This window comes from Aplysia californica, unplaced genomic scaffold, assembly GCF_000002075.1.
Source record: "Aplysia californica isolate F4 #8 unplaced genomic scaffold, AplCal3.0 scaffold00168, whole genome shotgun sequence".
In the NCBI taxonomy this organism is placed as follows: Eukaryota; Metazoa; Mollusca; class Gastropoda; order Aplysiida; family Aplysiidae; genus Aplysia; species Aplysia californica.
Window position 1 is genome coordinate 319021 of NW_004797438.1, and position 6221 is coordinate 325241.

The 6221-nt window shown below is 40.9% G+C and overlaps 1 protein-coding gene across 3 annotated transcripts in view; it reads right to left on the minus strand.

Moving 5' to 3' along the window:
• The window catches only part of LOC101861363 (muscarinic acetylcholine receptor M2), a 17291-nt gene extending 11930 nt beyond the window's left edge, over positions 1–5361 (minus strand). The window contains exon 1 of one of the 3 annotated variants that reach the window (XM_013082312.2): positions 5179–5361. The gene's annotated coding sequence lies outside the window, so the exon portion shown is untranslated. Of the gene's footprint in view, positions 1–5130 lie in introns of all 3 variants that reach the window. The other 2 variants (XM_005097935.3, XM_005097936.3) reach the window with 2 other exon arrangements.
• Between the last annotated feature and the right edge of the window lie 860 nt (positions 5362–6221).

The window sequence follows — 6221 nt, forward strand, 5'->3', positions numbered from 1 at the left end:
CTTAACCCATTTCAAACTTCTCTCCTATTACCCTGCATTTCACAAAGATGAATGTTCCCTAGATCTAGATTTATTTTCTTTGAGATTTTACACGTGAAGACTCCCTTCCTGTTCCTTTATATGACCTCAGACAGCAGAGCTTATGCAGTGCACGATTAAAAGAGACAGAGCCAAGTTCAACCCAACATGGTGGGTATTTTAGTTTAGTTTAGTAAGGTTTTTAAGGTGGTCGCAGCTGCATAAGGTCATATGAGCGCCAGGGGATGGATGTCAACAGAAAAGTCCAAACGGGGAATCAGGCTTTTTCTGCTAACCTCTCTAACCTCAACAGCACAAAGTCTGCTTCGACTATCAAGGCAGCCCTCGAAATAGCAGTTCACAAGAGAGTGACAAACACAATAAAGAAGTAGGGGGAACATGACAATAGTAAGGGTGAGGAAAGAAAAAGCAGCAGTTCCCCCTATATTGTTTCGGCACAGTATGAGCATTGAGCATGACATTGATAAGTCAGCCCATTTACAATTCTACTGGGCATACGAGCTTGTTAATACCCCCCTTTGGGAATGGCCTTAAGACACTTTAGTCAGTGGCATTGCCCGGGGGGGGGGGGGGTGAATATTTGAGCTTACATATCCCTCCTGTTACCAGGGTCTAGAACTACTTATTATACAGAAATCCGATACACTCTCCTTTGTTTAGGAAGTTTGCTACGGTTACATTTCAAAGGTAAGACTAACCATAACATGAGCTCTACCCGGTTGATGGTCGTCAGGGTAACGATGTGCAGATTTCCCTCCTGTTACTTTCCCTGCTGTTACCCGAGTTTTGGAAGCAGGAGAGAATAAAAAAGTAACAGGAGAGAAGGAAATGTACCAACAGGAGAGAAGGAAATGTACCAAATACCTTAACTGACAACAGTTTAGGTTAGAATGTGAGATAGTCCACGCTTAATAGAGTAAATGAAAAAGGTAAAGACTAAAGGCATGTTTCCAATAGAACGCCTGAATTGTAAGTTTTATCTTTGGATAACGAGACGGAATAGAGAGGAACAGGAGAGAACAGAAAATAATTGGAAGGAGCGGCACTTGTCAATTAATAGCTAAACTGACCAAAATTCGGGTTGAAAGAGGGTCATTTATGCTTAATTAGCAAACAAAACAGAACAGCTATTTTATGAAAGATGTGTATGTGCTTTTTCAACAAAACTCATGGATTGTGATTCTATCATTAGGTAACAGGATGAGTATGAGACTGAGAGCGGTAGCGAGAGAACAATAGAATAAAAATGAAAGTCAAAACCATTATAATGCAACATACTTTTGTTATTCCAGAGTGTAGAACCTTCTATGTAGATTATATGTTATCAAAGAGTTCTAAGTAGTCGTGAGGTTGCAGGTTTAGAGGTCCAAGCCTCAGCTTGGTCCAACGTCGTGTCCTTGAGAAAGACACTTTACCCGAATTTCAAATCTACGTCCTTTCGAAGATGGACGTTAATCTCGGAGGTGCCTCCTCTGAAACAACTTTACCTGGGCTTTAAACCTATACCATTTCACCATTTTCACCAAAGAGTTCTAAAAATGCAGGTGAAGATTAATATATTTTATTTAGTTGCAGATTTATACGTGCATTTTGCGCTGTTGCAGAGGCTTAGATGAAGACTAAAATAAGAAATGAGAATCTTCTTCGCAGAAATTTTTCCACACAGGAAACCAGCTTAGCTTAGTTGAATTCAGCACTATGGCACTTATGCTTGATCTAGATTAATTGTATGAAGGCGAAGGGCAGGCCCTATTGATCGTTGGTTTCTCAAGCAGGACTTTTAATAAACATTTGCTATTCTTCCCCAGGTCAGGTCAGACTTAGTGCTGCTACCATAAAGATAGTAGATGGTACTACCTGCAGCTGTTTCTACTGCCTTGTAGGTACACATGGAAGTATGAAAGGCTACGGGGGTAAACTCTTTTTAAAATCCGGAGGAAAGGCCCCTAAGGCAGTCGACAGGGAGGGATAATCCAAACTATCCTCTGTTATCCCCTGCAACTTAACTGGTTCCAAATGTATTGACCTCGTCGAGAGGGGGTTCATGCAAATTGGGCAAGGCGCGTTCTCCGTACAGTCAGGCCCACAGCTAAGTCAAGATCTCAATATTTCTGGGAGGACGCTGTAAAAGAGCGAATACGGCGGATCAGACCCACAACTTAACCACAGCTACAGCAGCATTTATATGACTATGGAGAGGACACTTCATCCTTGCTGGGGAAAAAAACATGGGAGGTGGCAGCTTTCGGATTATAAGACGTCCTTATTTGGCGAAACAGAATGTCGCCACAGGTCACCTTTGACAATGGGAGTGACAATTCAGTCGCACTGATCAACTACAGCCCGTTTTGTCTCAAACTGAACAGCCCCCTATCAGTAAGGTGCTGATCCATCATGGTTGTTTGCTTCTGTGGGTGTATGGAGCAAGGACAAAAACCAAAAAGTAGGCGTTAAACCCAGCACCAGGCAAAAAAAAGAGTAAAACTATCCCCAGGAAAACTGAGGAGCTGGAATGTTAGAAAAATGATAACTGGGTTGAATACTACCAACCTGGAGAAAACAGAGGACATCAGAAAGACAGCAATCATAGAGAGAGAGCTCATACGACTCAATGTAGACTTCACTGCCCTGCAAGAGACAAGACTTGCTAACTCTGGTACCATCAGGGGAAAAAAGCTACACATTCTTCTGGAAGATACAGAGGTATCTCACTGCTAAGCATCACTGGAGAAGCTTGTGCTAGATCATCCTGAAGCGACTTCAGAAACTAGCAGAAAGAGTCCTACCAGGGAGCCAGTGCGGTTTTAGATCAAACCGCTGAACAATGGACATGATCTTTTCTATTTGTCAGCTACAAGACAAAGGCTTTCGATACAGTCAGTAGATAAGGAATGTACATGGTGCTTGAAAAAAATTGGCTGTCCCCCAATACTGCTACAGCTCATCATTTCATCTATGAAAATATGAAGGCCACCTTTCAGTTTGACGGTTCAACATCAAACAGCTTCAATATGAATATCGGAGCAAAGCAAGGTTATGTATTAGCAACACCCCTTTGTAGCTCTTATTTTGCCGTCTTACTGCAATACGCATTCAAAAAGTCACCAGGAGATGTCTTCCTCCACTTGAGAACGGATGGGTCTCTTTTCAATCTTGCTCGACTCTGGGCCAAGATCAAGATCAACAAAGCAACAATAAGAGACCTGTGAATCAACCCGACAAACAACAATGGACCGCCTATCAACAGCATACAAGATCTTCACCTTGTTCATCAGTGTTAAGAAAACAGTCATGTTAACTCAAGAAGGTGCAGAGCAGAGCCATATTTGACTGAACGACAAGGAACTTGAGACAGAGGACAAGTTCTGTTACCTGTGGTCTACCATTAGCTCTACTACGTCACTTGATGATGAGATCAACATCAGGATAGGGAAAGCAGCAGCATGCTTTCGAAAGGCTGACAAAATGAGCATGGGAAAACAAAAGATTAACTATCAAAACAAAGATCAAGATGTAGGAAGCATGTGTCCTCACCACATTCCTTTATGGATCTGAAACATGGACCTTGTACAGCAGGCAAGAAATGTTCCTCGACATTTTCCATTTCAGATGCTGCAGCAAGATCATAGGCATTTTGTGGTGTGACAAGGTTACCAATGTTGAAGTACTGGCCCTGGCAAACCTCCAGAGCAAGACAACTATCCTGTGTTAAAGAAGATTGAGATGGCTGGGCCATGTCAAGAGAATGGACGACAGCCGGATTCCACAGGGTGAACTTGCTCAGGGAAAAAGACAAAGAGGAAGGCCAAAGTTGAGGTACAAAGACTCCTGCAAAAAGAGTTTATCTAAGCTTGGAGTAGATGTCAGCATCTGGGAAGAAATAGCTGAGGACAGGAAACTACGGAGGAAAATGTTAAATGAAAGTACTATAATGCTAGAGAGTAGCCTCAAAAACAACCAAGCTGAGAAGCGCCAACGACGAAAGAAGAACAGCGGAAATATAGAACTTCGATCCACCTCATTAACATACAAGCGCTGAGACAGAATTTGCGCTTCAAACCTAGTAAGAATTAGCCACGAAAGAAGATGCATGAAGACAACCTTGAGACCATCTTAAGCTAAATTGACCGTCTGCCTAGACAAAAAGAGCCATGCATTTACCCCAGAGGCAAAGCTGACTCCTGCTCAAAAAAGGTAATAAGGGAAAGACAGAGAGAGTCGAAACAAGAGCCCAGTGAAGAGACTGCACTACATGCAGTATGAAAAGCAGAACTGTATCAAAGACAAAGAGCAAAGGGAACGGAAACCTACCGTTTGTATGATCTCAAGAGACCATAGGGCAGCATGTATGGAATGGAGAAAAACGAAGAAAGACACAAATCTGAAGAAAAAATCAAACAGCGCCGATGACAAAACACTGGATGCCCTATCGTCAAGCGTGTTATTTTCTAGAATTGAATGCAAGCAATGACAACAATGCAGAGAAAAAGAAAATTAAAGTTGAAAAAGAAAACCTTATCTAAGAGCAAGAAGGCAGTGAAAAGAACATTGAAATTTTCTTTCGCTTTCTTGGATGAATTGAAAGAGCGATGCATGAAAAAGAAAAACAAAAGCATTCGAATGTAAGCTTCTAAAGAAATATTAAGAAAGTACAAATTCCAGAACAAATTTTAATGTTGTAAAACTCTCAAAATAGAGAACAAATGGAAACTGAAGAAAAACGTGTTTTCAACTCTGCAGATGGATAAAGTACACATTTAGGTGTTTTTTTCCCTTCGGCCTGACACCTCGATATTTTTTTAACGATTTGTAAAATATTGTTACCTTGACGGATTGTTCATGTGAAGATTATATCTATCCCTGCTCAATGTTGGCCAAAACGTACATGCACGGATCGTGTGATCCTTGAAACCCAGTCCCACTAAACAACACCTTCGACAGGACACAACTTAAACAGATTGAGAAATTTAGATAGATTGGGAGCATGCTTATACATGACGGAAGATTGGACACAGGAAAATTGAATTCAGAACCCAACAAGCAAACGCAGAAACCTATAAATTGTCACCACAACTCACTCATAAAACTCACTCGTAAAAAAGACATATTCACAGAATATTCCTTCTAACACTGACTTACGATATAAAACAGGAAGACGAAAGGCTAGTTAGGAGTTAAAACTGTCCGAAATTTGACAGAGAATAAACCAGTTATGGAAATAGGAACATCAAAGAATGAAGTGGTTCGGTCATCTGATGACCGTGTCACCAAATCAGCCAGCTTCACGAGCAGGATACAAAGGCAGGCGTAGATCTAGACCACTCAAAACTTTACTGTAAAGCGTTATAGAGGTCCTCCAAAAGAATAACATAGCAACAACAGAAACCACCTACCCAGTCCGTGACTGAAAATTGCACCTCCCTTTGACATTTAAAGAAACAATAGAAAGGATGAGGTAAAGTAAAAGGATCCAATCCTAGCATACTCTGAGGACATGAGATTCACTGCATGCAACGAGGCAGAAATTAGTAGAAATGAAAAGAAAATAGAAATCCTGAACGGCGAACAGAAGCAAATTAGTATCACTAAGAAGAGAACAGAAACTGGGAGACTGGTGACATTGTGGACGTTATTCCAGAAAGCGTCTCGACAGTACAAGTTACACGATTCTAATATTGACCATAAGTTTGGCACTTTGGAAGGACGTGGAGCTACCTTCAAGCCAATGAAGCAAGAGTACATGCTGACGTCGCTCAATCGTGTTTCAGTAAAATTCTTATTTCGTGTCCAAACCCTCCTATTTGATGTAGTATCTCGATATATTTCGTTTCGACGTCCACTTATTCTTGGATGCTTTCGTTTTTTTAACACTGGTAACAACACCCTGTAAATAACGTATCGACAGAATATGTTACATGCCTTTAACCTTCCCATCCATTCTTCGGATATTCCTTTAGATGATATCACTAATAAATATATGTACACAAGTGTTTCATCCTTGATGAGATTTGCTGTTTAAACCTGATCTGTCACTCCCTTTTTCTCCCGTTACCCGCTTTCCCACCTGTTACGTCTCTCTTTACGTTCATTTTTTAAAAAGATTTAAGTAGGTATAGGACTAACTTCATCTTAATGCTGAAAGGAATAAAAATTCATATGATCACAATGTGTTTGATCATAGA